This window comes from Lagopus muta, chromosome 12, assembly GCF_023343835.1.
Source record: "Lagopus muta isolate bLagMut1 chromosome 12, bLagMut1 primary, whole genome shotgun sequence".
Lineage (NCBI taxonomy): Eukaryota > Metazoa > Chordata > Aves > Galliformes > Phasianidae > Lagopus > Lagopus muta.
In genome coordinates this window covers 11169941-11190775 of record NC_064444.1, presented here as the reverse complement: position 1 = coordinate 11190775, position 20835 = coordinate 11169941, and the positions used below count along the sequence as shown (strand labels likewise).

Sequence of the window (20835 nt, the reverse complement as noted above, 5' to 3'; positions counted from 1 at the left end):
ACAAACCCCCAAATTTCAGAGCTTTGAAAAATTAAAAGGTTAGCTATGAATAACCACAATCAAATCTTTTCTTTTGTCCATATTTAATTCAAATGAGATTGCTCCATATTGACTTCTAATGCTAAAAGGCCACCCATCATGGAATCCCTGCAGCCAATGAAGCAAGCAAGTGAATGCTTTCTTAAATGATGCTAATCAGTCCAGAGAGGCCTGCCCTCTATCCCCATCAGTATTCTGTAATTCAGATGTGCTGATAACCTGAAATTGAATGTGTCAGTATGCAGACATGTGAAGAAAAAAGGAAACTAAAAGGCAAAAGAGGCAGCTATAGAGACAATGCCCGTTTGATTTTTTTTTTTTTTTCTTCCAAGTGAAGAATGAAAGGAATAGTTGGTAGTTGTTCTCAAATGCTTACTGAGAGCTGTAAAAGAAAATACATAAAATTCATAAGTAGGCTAGACATTCCGTTTCCAATCTGAGAGGAAATAATAAAAACAAAAACCCAAAGCAACAAACCCCAATCCTCAAAATAAAATTCATATGCTTTAAAGAGGGCTCTTTTACCCTTCCGGTAGCGTGCAGGAGGAGTCAGTTGCTATATCTTATAAATCTTGTTTTTTTTTCCAACTTTAGATTTCAGCTGTTCTGTATCACATCTGGCTTAAATTTTGAACAGACACTTTCATGTCAGATGCAGATTTTCTTCCAAAGAGTGACATACGTTTGCTGTTGGTATTAGACACTGTTGTATCAAAAATAGATGGATTTTCTTTTTCTAACTTCCTTCAGCATAAGAATGATTTAACTTTCTGAATTAATTCTTGCAGAAACTTTGGATCTAATGCTGCGTGTTTTGCATGTGGGAGTGGCAGGCACAGTTCTGAAGGCAGAAGTGGATTGTTGATCCTTAAAATGTTCTGCTGCTTCTCATGGCATAGGCTGAGGTACCTGAATTTGAATCTGGCCTGCTAGGCTTGGACTACAGTTTCCTCTCATGTTTTATCTATTAAAAACATTGCAAGATATGTTTCATAATTATGAGTATTCTGTGTAAGCTTAATTGCTCTTTAAGAAGTTAGCAATGAAAGATATTTTCTCCACTAGCAGTTTCTGTCAGATTTAACGGAGAAATGATAAAAATGGTGGTGCTCAGATGGAAATTGGGATGCTGAGAGATTTGTTTGTTAACCAGGTGGTACCATTTCCTTATAGAATCATTAAAGTTGGAAAAAAACTATAAGTCCATCTAGTCCAAACATCCACCTACCAACAGTATTGCCCACGAAACCCCAAATACTCCATCTACCTTTTCCTTGAATGCCTCCAGGGACACTTCACTGTTCCCCTGGGCAGCCTGCTCCAATACCCAGCCACTCTTTCGGAGTTTTTCCTAATCTCCAACCTGTCATCTGAGATGGGGGAAAAAAAATGTGTTATCTGTGGTGCTACTGGAAACCATCCAGGTTTTTTCATCAGTAGGTCACAATGCATGTGAGAGTATCACCAGTAATGGGAAATGGGCAACCTGTCCCAGTTCTGGATGTCTGCAGGTTTAGTGGTCTCTTGGTTTTATCATGGTCTACCAGGGCATGCAGTCAGCCCTCAGTGCTCTGCCCAAGAGCCACTGTCCTTGTTCCTAGCAACCATCAGATGTGTGTGGAGCGGGTGTCTCTCTGCCCACAGGGCTGGTCCAGGGCCAGAGGCTTTCCTGGATTGAAGTGTGTACATGGGCATGGATGTATGTATGAGTTTATAGTTGAGGGAGCTGACCGAACAAGTAACAAAAGTTCCCATCTTGGGAGTGTCATTCTGCCTGCAATTGTAAGGTGCCCGCAGGACTCTGCAGAGCTTGTTGTAGGCACAATTATTTGAAGTTCCTATACAATGCTAATCTTGCCTGTTGGAAAAATTTGTTCTTCTCTAGTTCTCCAGTGTGCTTCTCAGGCTAGCCTGAAGGGGTTTCCATGGGCTTTGTTAACCAGCTTTAGCCTTCGGAAGGTTCTGGTGTGCTCTTTGTGTGTATTAGTGCTCCTTGTGCAGTCTCTGTGTTTGCTGCATTTGAGCAGAAGGGGAGTGAGGCTTCCAAAACTCACCGGCTTTGCTCCCTGCTTGGTCGGCTGGTTTCTGTTGCGTGGAGTTGTAAGCACGGCAGTAAATTCCCTATGCTTGGTGGAGAAGTTCCTGTTGACTTGCATGCCCATGGCCTGATGATCCCACCATTAGCCTGATTTTCAGTGTGCTGAGAACTGCAGCTTCTGTTAATCAGTGGGATCTAAGTGTAATTAGCATTTATGAAGGGACCACTCAGACACACTGCTGCCACAGCTTTCCAAGTCTGTTGATGGAATGGAAAGAGACCAAGAACCTCACCCTGTTCTCCATCCCCGTCTGCCACCAGGAGATTAGAAGGCTAGCCCGAGCAAGATGGAAATGACATCCTGAATTTTAAGTATTTATGTGTGCACTTTTTTTTTAATATCTTCTCCTTGCTTGGATATTTCACCTTACCTTAAAAATATTTATTTGAAATTGTCAGTGATCAAAGGCTGAGAAACAACAGAGCTGGATATGATTATTTTTTTTTTCTTTTGAGGAAATTGGAGTGTCAGGATAATTCTTGTGTATGCAAACTTTACGAGATGAAACCAATCCAAACATTACATCCTTAAGCTTCATCGTAGAAGGCTAAAATGAACATATATATGATCGCATCTAGCTGCTGTGAGAATTCAAAGGTATTGGTATATCTCGTTTTTAATTCAAATGAACTGATTTTTACTCGATCATTTTATACACACATGCACACACACACACTCCCTCACAAGCACACGTCTGTGTACTGAATTGATAAAGAAAGAACTCTGGTTAAATAATCCACTTTTGTCTGACAACGGAATCAGTTATAGAGGTGCAAATATGCAGAAAGCTATTTGGAAATGCATCCTCGTAGTTGTCAGGTTTTATTATGCAGGAAGGTGTCATGTTTGTTACGAAGCTGAGTGCAGATGGCAGAGTGGAAGAAATGGATCACTAATTTTAACAATGATTAATGAACAGAGATGGAAAATGAATTACATTGGACTATCGGAGGCAAGAAATATTTTTGAGAAAATTTTGACTCATCTGCTGTGCTGTTCTCTGTAAATTATTTTCTGAAATTCTATATGTTGTCAACAGTTGACTGCATTTTCCATTACTGTCTATTTCTGTTCTTAAGTACTTTTGTGTTATTAGGGATACATAATTTCAAAATACCAATACATTCCTGATTACTTAGAGAAAATATATGTAACGATATGAATGTTCTAAAGGCTCTGGCCGCAAATGTCCTGTTTTGTAATACTTTCTCATTCGTCACTACTTTATCACTGCATTAGAAATATTTAGTTCAATTCTATTTTTTCTTTTAATGAAAGAGGTAGCTGCAGCAGAGGAATAATTCTGTGTTTAGAAAATAAGGAGAAACGTAGACGCAAAGTTAACAACAAAACGCAGCCAAGTGGGTTAGTGTGGTTTTAAGCTTACAGTGCTGATTCCACCATTTGTGATTTCACAGTCTAACCGGGAAAAACATACACACAGCTGCTTTTTAAATTGCTGCCACCCACGTGCTTCCCTGTAGCTCAGTGGGCACACGTCCTCCCCACGCTCCGCGGCTGCTCCGCACATCCCTGGCAGAGGGGGAGCAGGAGTCAGCCCCAGCTGAAATGCAGTGTTGTTGATCCTTGTCTTACAACCAGTGCGTCTCCCCAGCTTAGCAGGGCGCCTCGCAGCTCTGCTGTGAGAGCTGGGGGACTCGCCTGTCCTCACGGGGGGATTAGTTCTGCTTGGATGAGCTGTGCTAGCACCCCCTTCACTCCAATATTAAAATACATATTAAAATAGAAGCGAAACGCGGTGACTGAAACAGCATTAAATATTTCCACTGTTGGTTGTTCAGAGGTCCAGAAGTTGAGGTGCTGCATCTCTGCTGGTCTCCTGGGGCTTTGCGGACTCCAGGGCTGGGAGGTCACTGGTGATCTAGTTGTGCCCATTGGAAGGTGGAGGTTATGCTTGTCCTGTGTCTCTCGGGTGTCTGTGTTGTTTTGGTCATTGTCATGCTGGCAAGCTTTGGTAATTCACTGGTGATGATGCTTAATTGCATTGCTACCATCTCATACTACACATGAAGCACAGCTGAGACCTCTTCAACAGGTTTTGTTCCAGGCAGGGAAGTGTCCCTGTTTGTGCTTGATCTGAATTTGGCCTGTCATGTCCCATTAACCACGTGTGGCGACTATACTGCACACCACCACAGAGACCTCCTCCTGTTTGATGCTTTATGCTAACGTAGTTATCTGTACCTTCTGGTGTTTAAGGATGTGATCCTTCTAGTCTTTTGAAGAGTTCATTCAAGAAACCTCATTGACTTCAAGGAGGCTGCGCGCAAAAAGAGTGCTTTGTAGGATTTGGTGTTAGGTCTGTTTCTGGAGAGTATCCACTTCTTTGTACATGGAGTAATTCTGAAGATTGCTGTTACTGTATGAAATAAAGCAGCAATAGTTGTTGGGATAGGTAAAATTATTAAATAACTCCCCAGAAAATAAGTCACTTCTGAGGAGAGTGTGCAGTTTCAGGCCATGGTACGAGAAGGATCTCCTTGAGGAGAAGTCTTGGGCTTGTGAGCAAATAACAGTTCTGTGTCCATTGTATTGTGGGCCAGTGTTGGGCTCAGTCCTGTTGCTGCAAAGCAAATGGCAGTTGTGGTTTTTAACTTCAGAAGTTGCAGGGGAAGTAATGCTTGAGAACTTCAGGCTCAGGTTTCCAGAAGCTTTAGTCATAAATGCAGGTATGTAAGATGCTTGTGAATGATTAACTCTAAGATGTGCTTATGTTTGCGGAAATACTTAAGAAATGCTCTTCAGAATACATCAGGAAAGATTCTTCTGTAACATTTTGGGTCTTGGAATACATAAAATAACTCAGAGTCATCTGAACTTTATCATCAGTTTGCATCTGTGACCAAGATTTAAGATTTCTTCCCAATTCTGTTTCAAGATGTGCTGTAATCTTGCTAGAAGCTGTTAAGAGAAAAATTTAAGTGACTCCATGAATGACTCTAACTCTAGTATTTTGCATGTAATTATAGTCCTGATGGGAACATACTTTAGAAAAACAACTACTGGAACAATACGAGTCCTGCTCAGGTTACCTAGCATATGCTAAACACTGAGAAAACATACACTGTGCTTTAGTGAACAAGGCAGGGAAATGCTCCTGGGAGCCAATTTAGAATGTGACTTAAGGCAAGCATGGCTTTTTGTGTCTGTTTCTTTTGGCAAACTACAAGTAGTAGAGCAGTGGTGGTGGCAGCTGAAATTCCCTTTTAAGCCTCAGAGGTGGCTGTGTGTGTATAGAGACCAGTCTGGACCTGGGTGAGGATGGATAGGTGCTAGCTGTGGACCTTGCCTTTGTTTTGAGAAATCAGCATTGCCCTATACGCCTCTCTTCCACTTGTTCTCACATGAGCGTGTGGAGGTGGAACCTGGACAGAGGTACATCAGGCAGAAAGAGGCTTTGGCAAACTGCTGCTGCTACTCCAGTAGAGCTGTTTTGCACATCAGCAATGAAAAGTTGAAATGCTGCTGCTTTCTTTTTTTTTTTACAGGATCAATATATATGCAGCGAAGTGGCTGTGTGATCAATGTGCTGATTTAGCTTTTCAAAATTTCTTGTTTGATAGTATAGTTATATATAAAGACATGGTTTTGTACTTATTGAGATGTTATTTAACTGAATGTTGGAAGCATCATCACAGACATGAGGGTATGGGTGTGAATAAAAATCCCCTGTGGTCTTTCTTAGACCTCAAGTGGCTCATCTTAATTTTTTATGGCATCCTATTAGTTGAAGCTAATGCAAGTAACCTTAACTAAATTTTGCTTCCCTGTTTTAAGCACAATAAAAAAGCCCCTGTTTCTAAAGCATTTGTTCTGTTAGTGTGACACGCACAGCATTGCAAAGCAATTGGCAGGACTGATTCCTTGGTCTTCATCATGACCTCACAGTACTTGGGCAGAGGAACTGGGTCTGTACTGACATTTCCATATCAGTGCTTTTTTTAACTTACTGTGTATATACCATGCCCTAAGTAAATGTTCTAAAGAACATTTAATGCATTTACCTAATATGTGCTTGCAAACAAAGGTGTATGTACATATACTTTGGTGTATATGTAAATATTAATACTAATGTGAGCTATACCATGATCTAGAGGATATCCAGGAGGCCTGTCATACTTCTATTACTTCAGGTAAATAACTGATTGACCTTTGTGGTGTGCTGATACTTCACTAATCAGAACCTGAAATCTGTATAACAACACTTCATTTACTTGATAGACAAAAGAACAATTGCACTTGAAGTAATGTGATTTCTAAATAGACACTGCCTGTCAAAAATAAATGCATTAGAAGTAAAATGTAGCTCAAGGAGACAATTAGCAAACAGAGGTGACACTGTAAACAGGTGCACCCATTATTCCCAAAGCTTGTGGCAATATATTCACATCTTTTAGACTGATGGAAGATCATGTGACAGTTTGGTGAATTATCTATCTGTATCATCTGACTGATGAAGCCTGCTGCAGTTGCAGATCATTTAAAAATGCATCTCACAAATTACATGGTAGCTGGGAAAAAATGCAGGTTTTTCTGAACAATGCTTCTCTAAAGCTATGTGCCGGAATACCTAATTTTTCTTTGAAAGGATGTAGACCATTTCATTATGCTATGTATACAGTCAGTTAAGGTTGTGCAAATTCATTACAATGTTTGTTAATCTATAAAACATTTTCTATTCTGGTTTTAGTGACATTGAATATTTTTGTATGTGCTATTTCTGAAACATTTTTCCCTATGAGCTGAAAGGGAATAACACAGTTTTTGTACAGACTTCTTAAATCGCTACTTACCAAGGAAGATTTGAGATGAGAACATTTGACCTACATCTTTTTGTGGGTTATTGGATTTTTTTTTTAACACAGAAAATGTAAAACAAACAAGAAAGAATCTATAAACAAACTCCCTCTTTCTTTCTCTGCTAGGCTGTGATGAGAGCAGTATCACTTATGAAATGTCCTCTTATGTGATGTGGTGAAAACTGCCTCAGATGGTGTTTTGTAATTTGATGCACTAACAAGATAGTTAGAAATGAAAAATGCATTTCCCAAGCTATCGTTTCATAAGTATATTTTATTCTTTTTAAAACTGTGAACTGATGATTGTTTCAGTAGAAGCAGAGCTCAGTGGCGCATCAATGGATTGTTGTTCTTGATGACAACAAGGATCTGACAGGACACCCTTAGTACTTGACCATATTTTTTTTTATTGCTAACTTCAATTATGATTATAATTTGAGGAGCTCCTATGGAACTAGATACATCATAAAGCTGTCTTTTATTAATTGGCAAATACCTGTTAGCAGCTGCTGAGATGCCCTTGGATGAGAATTTGAGGTTTGCTTTTTCCCTATACTTTTCCATACCAGTTTCTTTCAGGTAACACCTATCATTAAGTGCACACCAGTGAAGAAAAAAAAAATTCCAAGCAACTGCTTGCCTGTAACTTTTGCTGTTAAATGCATATACAAGTTCTACAAGCATGAGAGTTTAAATGAGTTAAAATAGCCCTTCAGTAGAGTCTCTGGTTGCTTATTTTTGGAATATTCATAGTAACTGTTCTATGCTGTATGACTGAAAACTTGATTCACGGGGTCTTTTAAATGGTGTTGAGAGTGGGCTGCTCCTGTATGCTTGCTCAATCCTAGATCTTTGTGTAGACATTAGTTCAAAGGTTGCATCTCACCCATTTTCCCTTCCATAGTAAGCTGATGATACCATCCCTCATGAAGTAATGCGCTACTGAAATTGTGTGACCAGGATCCAGCAGACGCTGTCTTCAGGGGAGTGACTGATTCTGGGGGGAGGCTGTTCCCAGTGCCCCTTGACTTGACTGATGGGCCTTGCCCACCATTTCGGGGCAGGAGTAAGGAGAGGGATGAGGGATGGGCTTCCTGCATTGCCCAGCTGCACTGCAGCATGCCAATTTTGACTATTTTAAGATCAACAGTGAAGATCAGGATTGAATTTCTTAACAAATATGACGAAAGGTGAAGGATGTGGGATATCTCTGGGGCTACTAGTTTAGGTGCTTAGCTGGTGGGAGCTGGAGCCTAAAGCCTGGTTGGCCTTTCAGGACATGTCTTTGGATAAAAACTCATTTTTTTTCTGGACAGTGAATGCTGAGCAGTGTTATCCAGGGTGAGGAGCCCCAGGATGATGAGCTGTGGATGCTGGAGACATTGGCTGTGCTCCACTTTGCACTTGGCTGTCCCAGGGGACTAGCAGGTGGGGATAGAGAAGGACGGAGGAACAATTCCTGCTCTTTAACTTGATTTAACTTGAGTTTTCATGGAAGCCCTCAAAAGATTGTGAGTTTTCTGAAATGGAAGAGGAATGGAAAATCTTTCCTGCCCAGCTCTTTCCATGCTTATGCACAGAGCTTTTTTTTTTTTTCTTTTGTTTATATATTTCTTTAATGACTTAAGCTCCTAAAATGTTTTGTTTCATATTCAAAGTGACATTTTAACATATATTTGCCTGACAATATGACACATATATTGGTTTTAAAGAATATAAATATAATATATATATCTCTATATATAATATATTTAAAATATATATATATTTTAAATATAAAATATTTATATTATAAAAATATATAAATATGAATATAAATATATAAATGCATCTGCTGAATAAAAACCAAAATATTTTCACTTAAATGTTGCGTAAATTATTCAGGGTGCCTTTGACAGGGACATGTGAGGGATCTCAGGCTGCTGGTAGCATGCCTGGTCCTTGGGTAGCTGAGGGGCTCTGAGCTCCGTTTGCCAGCACCACAGCTTCTCTGCGGCCTGGTAGAGGAGCCCTTGTCCCCAGCTGCCGTGCCCAGCCACCAACCTGAAAGCACTTTGGACACTGATATCTTCACCTCCCGAGCCTTACCACGCCATTCTGCCTGCTCTGATGCCAGCCACTGCTGAACGTTGGTGGGTGCAGTTTGGGAGCCTTTATTAGTGTTTGGGGTGGGGTTGCCATGGCATTAGGACACACAATGCAGAGTTAAATTTGCGTTTTCATGGCAAGGGTTAATAATCAATGTAGATCTTAACAAAGGAGATGCTGCCTTATTATACTGTGAAACTTTTTTTCTTAACTGTCAGTGAAGCAGTACTAATTATTACTCCAGTGTAAATGAGGTCATTTCCTATTAAGAGAACAAAATGCTTAGCCTTGCCTTGCCAATTCATACCATCTATTTTTCACACATACCCAGCTTCTTAGATTTTTTTTCAAATTTTGATAAAATCCATTCATTTGTATTAGAAAAGTGTAAACCATTGCAATAATAGTTGCCCATTATTATCCAGATGAGCTTTTGTAATGTGTGGGTTGTTTGAATACCATGTGTTAGCTATGGAACAATTAGCCAGCTGAATGGTTCTTTAAAACAATCAGATACTTTTATCTCACTGAAAAAATACATTCCTTGGAAGTGCACTGTTTAACTGTAAATTCTGAGGGACGTTAAACTCTCGTTGCAAGTAGTACTTTAGGATATATGTTGATCAAGGACAAAAAGACATCAAAATTTCTTGTCTTCATGTTTTCATTTTTTTTTATGCAGGCAAAAAGATTTAAGGAATATTGTAGCAAACAAAGGGTAATTGTTTTAGCCCAGATGTTGCTTTTGCACAACAAGCAGGTTACAATGTTCCCACAGAGCTGATGAGCCCAATCAGTGAAATGATTAAAAATTGATTTTGTCCCTGTAATTACAGTATGTAAACTACTTAGCTTGGATTGCAAAGGAAGTGATTTTCTAATTACGTATATACTCTGGTGTCTAATGATTGGTTTTTTGAAGTAATGAAGAGAGAGCCCTAACGACTCCTTGGTGCTCTGTTGTTTAAGAAAGACCATCTTTAGAGTAAGCAGCAACAGACAAAGAGTTTAAATTGAATTTTCAACACTGTTAATGTGCACATGGATTTGTTTATTAAAGAGACAGTAGTGTAATTTGATTGGTTGGGAACATCATGGCTTTTTTATTATGTAATATATTAGGATGCATGTGTCATGGTATAGGCACAGAGGTGATGGAAACCTTTTTTTGTACTACTTTAAATTCATAATATTTTCTCACAACTCACTTGATCAGATTGCCACAGATGCCTGTTCATCCCGTGTATCCAGATTGCCCGCAGGAGGGAAGCGCAGGTAGTGAGTTATCCTCCCACAGAAGGCACCTTTCACATCGGTGGGAAGTAAGCTGGACACGTCTGAGCAGTGTTCAAGTGGCTGGCTGGCCTTACCTGTGGCATTTTCCACCACACCTTTCCAAGGGAAGAATACTGCGTAAAGACCCACAAGCCTTCCCCCGATGCCCCACTGGGGCAGGATGGCGCAGCCCCTGCCATGCGGAGTTCCTGCTGGCAGCAGGCAGTGCCGTGGCCCTGGGCACAGTACGGCTCTAGGGGACCCCTTTCCAAATTCTCTGTGAACTGCGAGCGTCAGCTCAGAGTGAGACCCTGCTTGCCACCAGCAGCGCATATGTAGTTTGCAGTCATGTTGAGTACCAGCCTGCAGCCTGGGGTCTGGTCTGATGGCCATGAAACCTGCTGGTGACTTCTTTGAATCAAGCTGGAGCACGAAGGATAGGGTCAGCAGTGTGCTGGAGTCAGAATGATCAGCAGAGCTGAGGCTGGCCTGAGCAGGGCAGCCTGGTGGTGCTGTCAGTGCCAAAGAGCAGAGCAAGGTGGAGGTTGCATGGAAGAAGCGCGTACTCGGATATTTGAAGCACAAATGTGTGTAGAGAAACCTAAGGAGCTGAAAAGAGTTGTCTCTTTGATTTAAAATCTTTTTTTGCAAGCCCCTTGGCTCCCCCGAAGTTAAAATCACGTGCAGCCCTGTCCTGTTTTCTTTGCTGTCTTTTGCTTGCTTATGTCAGGAGGGAAAATGAGAGCAGTAGTTTGTCAGGTGATCTTGGTGATGTAAAGGAGCTTTCCTGAAAGGATGTTAGATCAAACACTGCAGATTTGCCAGGAGACGTGGGTAAATCCTGCTGGGGTGAGATTTTCATTTTCAAAACCTGTGAACTTAAATTATGCACTGTGCAGAGCTACGGGTGCCGGAGGTGGCTAGGAGCAGGCGAGGAAGGCCCACCCCTAGTGCAGCCTGCTTGTGGCTGGGAGGCTGCGGGGGGCACAGGTTGAAATCAGTCTGCAGCACGAATGGGTGTGCTATTGTGTTTTTAGGGAACAGTGAAAAATACTGATTTTCTCAGTGACACAACAAGGACCCGGAAGGACCTGCTGTTCCTGGCCTGCATGCAGTCTGCAGAAGGTCATCCCACGGGGCTGCTGACAGGGCTTGTCCTGTACTCTGCTCTGCTGCGGGCAGGGCAGCTCTGTGGCAGCACCTCAAGAGCCCCTCACAAAGTAGCTGAGGAATACTTATTTAAATATGACACTGTGTTCCATCAAAAAGGATGCCTTGTTTTCAGAGGGTTTCAGCCGTGTCCCTTTGCGGTTAGCGGGAGTTTGGTCTGTGACTGTAACCAAGATGGGATGCGGTGGTCAGAGCCTCACGATGAAGCCTTCTCAGTCCCACTGTTTAGGGAAGTGGCCCATCATTCTCAGTAAGTCTGCTCTCAGGTATCTGTTTTCCCTTGCTGTGTGTTAGATTTCCATCCTGAACCTGCAGAAATCCTTCTAGTCCCCCCAGTCACTGATGGGTGAGAGACTGATTTCTCCCTTTACTGTCTGTACTTCATTTGAGGTAATGAACTATGTAAGTTTCCTAAAGAATGAACAAAACTGGTGTGCTTTTATCTTGATTGTGCCTTGCCAGTGCTTTTATTTTGCTCCCCGCTCTCTGCAGGCCTGAGGGCTCCTTAGGGCAGAGGTGGGGCAGGGATGAGGACAGTAGGAATGTTAGGATGGGAGATGTCACTGTGATAAATTGATCTGTAGGCCATGTTTAATGCCACCAAGTGTATTAGGCACTAGTAAACTGGCCAAATTTGACCTAAGTGGAGCTGTCTTAATTTGTTTTCATGCAGCTTGCTGCCTGTACCTTTAAAATCTCCTTTACATAGTCAGTGTCAAATGTGTTAGAATAATATTAGCACAGGTAAGTAAAATATCTTTTTATAAGGCTTTAAATCATTTCTGCTGCAGTTTAATATGTAAAGCTACAGATTTTCCCAATTTGTTCATAAGGTTATGTATCACAGACCTTAAATCATTTAAGGTTTTAAACCTGAGGGGTTCACTCACAGTCATGAACTGGAAAGCAGATTGCGAGAGACATTGACATGCTGATCAATGACATGAAGCCTCCAAACAAATCAGTACAGGACTTTAGGAGATGAAGCCTTACTGTGTTCTGTCTGTCATCAGAATTTATAAAGCATCTTAGTGAAAGCCCCTTGAGAATCATTCTTAGAATTTTGCAAGTCATGAGCGTGTATGCAAAATCTGAATTTTTTAAAACACAAGTAGCCTTGTAATAGCATAGCAAAAATGTAGTTTACGATGTTGGTGTAGGAGTACTAAGAACCTGTTTAGTGAGATAACATCTTTTCCAAACCCAACAGCTTATTATCTTCTTTGTTTCTATTTCTTGGCTTTCTTACTTTGACTGAGCTGCAAGTAAACACTAAAAAGGTGTATCTGAAGGTTTTAAGATGTCAACAACAGCAGAAATTCCAGACAAACAAGCTGTCACTGTTTTTAGACACTGTGCAATTGAAAGATGTTGGATGGGACCTGTGTTTATATATAGCAGCCCAGGAATTTGCTTGTTCTCTGTCCAAATATTGTAACCAAAATTCACTTATTTGAATCCTAAAAGGATATGGACATGTATAAATGGGACCCTAATCCTGTATAGATAGGATTTTGCATTTGGGAAAAGGAAATCTGATGACAGGGTGCTTTCTTAACCATTTCGTCCAGCCAGTGCCTTGGGCTTGGCTTGGCTGCCCTCTGCCTTCTGTTGTAGCTGGGAGCCCCCTGATAAGCAGGGTGCCCAGCAGTTGGGGTTTGCACTGGCTCAGCGGCCAGTGAGGTCAGTGCTGCTGGATGTGTAATGGGAAGCTGGCCTTTGCTTTTCAGGGCTTATAATTCAACTGCAAAACTAGAGACAATTGGTTTGTAAGAGAAAACGAGGCATGAGGAGAGAGCAAAAAAGAAATGTGTTCCTATGCATGAGAAACAGTGGTGATGGCAAACCAGATGTCTGTTGACTTTTTGGCAGTTAAGTGTGGAAATGTGAGTTATAAAGGAGGGGCTTGAAGCCTTTACTGGGGTAATTCTCCTATGCGAGTTACGTGGCAGAATTATCACTTGGAAAACATTTCAAAGAGTGTAATAAAGGCTGGTTCAGTCTGCAAGTGAGGGGAAAGGAGAGGGAATCAGGCAACATGGTGGCAGACCATTGAGGTGGAAATAAATAGCGTGGGCTTGGTGTAGTGGGAAAGCCAAGGAGTGAGAAGAGGTGGTGGCGTGGACAAAGTAGGATATTTTGGATGTGTTTTGCTTTAAATGTAGCCTGGACAAAGATGCATGGAAGTGTTTTCTCGGTGTTGCACTAGTGCACGATTGCTTAGCAGGGAACTCCAAATTTGCAGAACTATTTAATATTGCTTTAGTCCTCGACAGGAGCCCTCAGAGTCGTTGTTTGTCCTTCAAGTCAACAAATGGCATTGCCTAACAGTGTGATGCTGTCAGTGCAGCCTGAGCCGAACCAGTCACAATAAATGGCCAAGCTCTTAATCGCTTCCCGCAGCTGGTGAAAATGCAGATGTGTGCACTGAGGACTGCAGGCAGCAATGGGGGGCTCGGCCGTGGGGCCAGCACCTCCCCAGTAGCTGTGTGCAGGAGGTGAAGCCCAGTGGCTGCGCTGCTGGAACTCCAGCCTCGGAGCCAGGGACAGCTGTATGGAATAGTTTGGTTGATGTAGATGTACAAAGTGTATTCTTTGGAAATGACCTTTAATTTCATTTGTTAGACACACATAGGAACAAACATAGTTAGAATTCTCAGTCATAAATTCTTCAGATTATAGCTTCAGTCCAGTGAACTTTATTTTGCTCTAAGAACGCCCTTTGTTTTTGTTTCTTTTTTGCTTACTAATGTAATGGCTCTAAATTCACTGCTGGCAAATATCTTGGAAGTATTCTGGCTTGGCTTTTACTGCTGGCTCTTATCTCTTTTAAGTGGGGTTTATTAGATGAGATCATCTACAAAGGACTTATTTCTGTTATAAAATGGAATTAAAAAAAAAAGTAAAAATACAGTTAGTAGCTGTTCTCTTTTTACTCCCTTCGAAAGATTAGAATATCAATGTCAAAGAGAATAACTGGGTTTCTGGAGTATGCTATGCAACTTTTGTTTTATCCTGTTTTGTCCTCTTTTGCTGCACTGTCTAGGGGAAAGGATCAGAAGAATTTCATTCTGTTCCTCAGTATTATCTTGAGGAGAGGTTTTCCCTCTCAAAACAATCCAGAACTGAAAGAACTTTTCAGTTCCCAAAACGAAATGGCCACCAAACAAGTACATTATGAAGGCTTAAAAAATAAAAGGTGTTAATCCCATTAATATTCTGATTCTCAATACTCTCTGCTGCTCTGTAGATTGTCAGCTTGAGGTGGCATTGTAATATTTTAGCATAAATGTCTGAATCAAACATCGAGTTTTGACATAGTAAATTTCTAACAGGTTTTATTTTTACAGTTACGACCTTCAGTACCTTTCCTGTGTCTTTTAAGGATTTCCTCAGCCAGGGAACACATTCGTTGTTTTAAGAGTAACTGGTAAGAAAACTTATTTGTTATCGTAACATTTTCTTTACTTACGCATCTGAATTTTTAGTTTTTTTTCTCCTGTAGTAAGAAGTACATTAAAATGAGGTACCTAAATTAGGTTTTAAAATCTTTTCCCACGTAGTTTTGTTTTTTTCTTTACATCTTCAAAAATACTGTGTTTCTGTCTTTAGGAACACTCCTTATAGCAGTTCGTTTGGGTGTCATTAGCTACAAATAGATTTTTGAAGAAAAAATCTGCTTGGTAAAATCATGAGCATTCATCTTATACAGTTGATATCTAATAATTGTATTAGGGATGAATCATCATTTATTACTTTATCATCAGACTGATGATTTAAATAAAAACATCCATGACACTTGTGATTAAATTCATTTTATCACTTTTTCATGTTTTTTTTCCAGAAGTTCAATAGAATATCTCATGCATATTATTAAGAACCATCTTCTGTTGTATATTAGCATGAGAAGAACACCCATGAAAATCAGTGGGTGGAGGGGTGTACTACATTACATATATGATTTTCCTCTGAGCAATAGAAGAGGAGCTCCTGTAAAGCCTGAGAAACCAGATTGGTGTGGAAATCAGTGTGAAATCAGAATTGGGTTATTTGGCCCCGAGTTTGAAAGAAAAGCCTACCTTCCTAGGAAATAACCAGTAATTAATTCTACATTCCGCATGCGTTAATTGATTCTTAAATCAAAATTTCTGGTAGCTTCTGCTTCTAAATCAAATTCTTATGTTATTTCTTTATTACAACTGTTGTACTGGATTGTCCACTCATTTTTATATCATGTGAATCAATGGAAACTGATTCAGAGGAATGGTGCTGATTTATAGTGTATGTAAGTGAGAGGATATTCAGGCGTACTAAAGCTCCAGTACTGCAAATGCATAAGCAGGTATTGAATTACTAATGCTAATGGAATTACTCACGTGAGTAAAGTTAAGCGTGGATGTAAGTGTTTTCAGGATTGATGTCTGTACTTAGGAATTTACATCATTTAAGAATACAGCTCACGATTTTTAAAACTTGCTAATTGAATGTGAGCTACTGGATCTTTTTCTAGACAACTGACTCAACCGGAATTACAGTGACTCGATTCTAGAACAATTCCATCTGCTTCAGATAAGATATGTGGATTTTTAAATCTGCAGATAAGAATTCAGTCTGACCAATTCACTTCACCGATCCCTGCTAATATGCGGAAATACTTGAAAGAGTAAAGGAGAAGCACGGAACTGGACAATCAGTAATACAAATGTTTTCAATCAAATAGTTAAATAGCTCAGCAAAGATGTGGTTCATTTTGCAACAGTGTTTGGAATCCTAATAAAACCATCTGAGAGATGTCCTGTTTGTTGTGATGTTAGTGCAGAAAACAAAACTGTGTGTCTCAAATTTCAGGGAGGTGTCACAAAGCCATTACAGTTTTTAAAGAAATAAAATAAACACCACAAAACCCAAAGACAGGATTCCAAACCCGCAAGCCTAAAATGCGCACGCAGAAGCTCATAATTTATTCTGATTAACAAAGCTTACCTTTCTCTTGACCATACCCCATAGAGGTCATCATGTAAACTATTTAAATGATAGCAATATTATGCACCACAAAATTAATTTTATATTGTATACAGTTTTTATTGTGACTTTATCTTGTTTCAAAAGTGCTTACTTTCTGATTTCGTGGATATTACTGACTGGATTACTTTTATTTTGGTTTTTACACAACAGTTATATTAGAAATTTGCTGTTTTATTCTTACCTTCTTAGTAAAAATCCTTTTATCACACAATGGGTAATTTATATCCATTACCAGCCCTTTCAATCCTTTTCAGTGGTGCTGTCAGTGCCTTTGGCACAGTAATGATTAATGTGATCTAATAATAGTGTGCCATTATATTACCTTAGTAAAACATGTACCAACATCCTATTCAGATCTACCAAATTCATAGCTTCCTATAATATTTTTGTTGAAAGACAGGATTACTATTTTTCAAAGCTGTTTTTTTTTTTTTTTTTGCCTTTAACATATTTAATGAAATTCACAATTCTTTGCCATGGTAATCTTTGTGCATGTGTTTGGGCTTGATGGGTGAATTTTATATCATTCTGCATTATTATGATTTGTTAGGCAAATTGTTTGACACGTAAAAAGAGATGTGCATTACATTGTTTTGTTAAGGGTGTATTTTAAGCATTCAGTACCTTCTGACTATTCTCCTATATTTATCATAGGGGATGTATTTAAATTTCAGTACACAAGAATAAGCATTTGGGCTAAAATATGTTTTTCTGTATTCTAACTCAGATAGTGCCACATCCTTCAGGAGGCAAGGTCGATGCTGCTCTGCCCAGCAGTGCCACTTTCTGTTACAGTGCCTTTGCTGTGGTGCTCTCTGTTCAGTGTTTCCTTAATTTGGTGCCAACAGAAGCATGCAGAATGGTGCCCAACTGTGAGTTGGAAACTGGGATCGTGCAGTGCAATGTCTGTTGTTTTCTATCCAAGATATGTACGTTCAAAAACTGAATTCAAGTACACGTACCATGTACTTGAGGTTCAAGCAGATATAGCATTGCTTGACCCCAAACTCCAGTGGTCAGTAGAACCAGTTCTGCCAGGAGAGGCACAGCTATCCAGAGGGTGCATTTTTTGCACTGTAAAATGGAGTGTTGTTGGGGCTGTGTATGTGTGATGGCTTTCAGGTCATTCCACTTCCATACCCGATGCAATGTGAGTTTGCTGCTGCTGCTCTTGCACAGATTCCTCAGTGCCCTGCAAGACAAGGGACTTGAGCCATGAATAGTGGGTTCGTCTATTTGATACTGCTCCTAATCAACGTGGCTGAGGAGTTTGGATAACACTGCATCCTTGCAAAGCATCTTAAATCTTTATCACCTAACGATGTCATTATTGTAGTCAGGGAGCCACGTACTTAGCACAGCCTTGGTAAAATCAAAATGAAATGGCATGTCCGCATCTTAACTCTACTCGTGATGTTCTGTTAAATACATACTCTTACAGTTCCATCGTATCACAATAAATAATGAATGAGAAAAATATTTTAATCTTGTCAATATCAGCAATGTCTAAAAACAAGGAAAGTGTGCGTATGCATTTATGTGGATTCCTTATTTGATTTAGGCTAAGCAATTCAGCTGTAACATGATTTGAAATATGCAATCAATGTAAACGAAGAAAAATATTTTGAATGCAGTGTATAAACCATGTGGTTCCTTAGACATATTTTTAGGAGAAGAAAAAAAGATGATGATTGTCATGCCATATAACAATAATGCTGCTGGAAATATATGCAGCAGCTTTATTTTCTGTCACGGTGAAGACAATCTTAAGCCTTGGTCATTTAAATCAAAGATGTTCTCATCTCTTCTGTGTAGCTGATTCTTCATGACATAACAAGAAATGAGGGGGATAAGGGGTAATAAGGCCTGAAATCTTGGCTTAACGTTGTATTCAAAATGTATAAAGCAAGTTCAAAAAGATACTTCCCTAGTTTTAGTAGTAAATATTTATTAAACCGAAAAACCTTTCATGAAGTACTCTCCAAAATGACTTTACTAATGGAGCTATAATTTGTTAAAGATCTAGAAGGGCTGTACAGTCTTGAATTGAGATGCCTTTGGCTGTCCAATAAGTCACTGGACTGTCTGTTGGGCAGACTGCCTTATATCCTACTGATTTGTTACTTCTGGATCCTGCAGGTGTACTAACCAGAGAGACAAGCTGGACAGCACACAGATAGGTGTGTTTTTTTTTTTTTTTTTTTTAAACTAAGAATAGAATGGTCAGTCTCCTCCATTTCTTTACATGCAGTCTCAAATAAGTGTAGTTGAGTGCAGAATAGACTTTTCCGTGGTATGAAGCATTTCAGAGCTATTCCTCTGTTGTTCCTTTCAATGGGAGACTGTACAGAGTGCATGATGTACTGGCTTCCATGGGGGAATTTTGTGCCTGTTTCTTTACTAAAGTAGCATTAGAAGTCAGTGAACTGGCCAGTGAAGGATTATTTTATGTGCACATCTTTCCATCTTTGTTCTGCTGGGATGGAGGCTCTTATGTGTTGTCTCTGGGAGAATGACTGGCTAGGAAGAGGGAGAAGATGGTCCTGGTGCAGCTGCATGAGCTGTTAAACAGGATGATTACAATTCCCTGTCCTTGCTTTGGTTCCTGTCTGTATTGCTGTTTTGTGATCTTTAACACACTTGGGTAGACTAGTGTGGCTCTGACAGGAAGGCCTTTCAGAAAGCAGAAAAATATAATTAATTCCTAATTTTGGCAGATAGAAAAGCTCAGGAGGAAAGTATCTTATTTATTTATTTAAAGTCTAACTATGTCTCCTTTGAGGCCATCAGATCAATGAGTAGCAGCGGTGACTGATAATTCTTGGGATCTATCACTAGCCACTGAATTACTCTGTGACTTTAGTAATGAAACATAAATGTTCTTTTGGTTCCCCAGTGGGCATAATACCATTTACCTGTCTCAAGAATGCTTTGTAATTTAATTAACACTTAGAGTGCTCTTTGAGATCCTTAGCTAAAAGCAGGAAAAATGAGTCGGTTGTTACAGAAATCCCAATTTATCCCCATTTAAAAAAAAAAAAATTACACTTTTCCTTGAATTTTTCATACCACAGATAATGCTTGATAGGGGTTTGGGGCTTTGTTCTTACAGGTCCTTGGAGTCACTTATTGTTAGTGATTTGCATAGGCGCAGTATCGGTATTGCGATTTGTTCAGTGGCTCATCAATTACCAGTCTTGAGGGGGGATCTTGAGTTGTGCTAGGAAAGTTCTGCATTATTCTTTATCAGATATTTCTTATTGTTTTAGGGGGAATATTTCCTAATTTTCAGTTGTGTGCTGTACATAATAGCTTCCTTTTAGCTTTGTCAAGTATGCTGGTATCTTGCTGATAAATTACACAGGACTGTACTGTTGTAACTACAGCTATTCAACAGTCAGATAATTGCCACGTCCTGTTGTGGCCGGATGACTGACCACTGACCAAACCAAGTATTTCCTTTGAATAGACAATCCCTGTCTTTAAGTATGCACCAACCTACCTTCGGACTGATTCAAATATTTCTTTGTGCATGCACTTCTGTTTGAATACACGCATTTGTAAGCCAGTAGTTAAGAGGGTAGTTCAGAGGGAGATTTGATTTTTTTTATTTTATTTTTTTTGCATTCTCCTCTGACCTCCAGTGAGGACTTTATTAAGAGAAGGAGGAACACCTGCAGCAAGCAAGCTGCAACTTCAATTCATCCACGTTTTCAGTCTTGTTTTGCAAACAGCCAGACATCTCTCTCTAGAATCATAAACCCCACCTCTTTGCTCCCAGGTACCTAATTCACTCTCCTATTTTTCCTTAGTAGTCTAGGCATTCATCTGGGGTTAGCTGCCTACCACTCAACTTTCTTTTCAACGCTATGGAAATATAGCATGTTTACCTGGATACAGCTAGGCTCAATTTAAGCTTCTCTGGAAAAACATACATGTTCACATATCTTCCCCCCTTTTTAATCTACTTTCTGCCACTAAAAGGAGTTTAAAGAGTCTTTCAGATAAGCAAATAATCTTAACAAGCATCTTATAGCCAGCAAAAATGTTGCACACCTGTTTGTACACAGCCTTGATGAAACATCTCAAAGTTATGCTAAGCAAGTCTGCCATTCCCTTCTGGTATTAAATATGCCATTATCTTGAAGTTTTAAGTTGTGCTATTTGTGTAATAGCACATAATAATACCTACAAGGGAGTTTGTATCTTATTCTTTTCTTCATCTCTTCCAGCAGTTGTTTCCAAGAGCCACTTTGGCCTTGCTTTGATAATTTAAATAGACAGTCAGCTGCATCTGTAAATGAAACGGAGGGCTGTCT

The 20835-nt window shown here is 39.9% G+C and overlaps 1 protein-coding gene across 12 annotated transcripts in view; it reads left to right on the top strand.

Annotated features, from left to right (window-relative positions):
• ZNF536 (zinc finger protein 536) overlaps positions 1 to 20835 on the top strand; it is a 327128-nt gene that overhangs the window by 37169 nt on the left and 269124 nt on the right. For 7 of the 12 annotated variants that reach the window (XR_007379489.1, XM_048958585.1, XM_048958582.1 and 4 more), the window contains exon 2: positions 14842 to 14921. The exons of 2 other annotated variants lie outside the window; for them this stretch is intronic. The gene's annotated coding sequence lies outside the window, so the exon portion shown is untranslated. Of the gene's footprint in view, positions 1 to 879; positions 945 to 14826; positions 14922 to 20835 lie in introns of those variants that run through there. 3 more of the 12 variants (XM_048958587.1, XM_048958584.1, XM_048958586.1) reach the window with 2 other exon arrangements.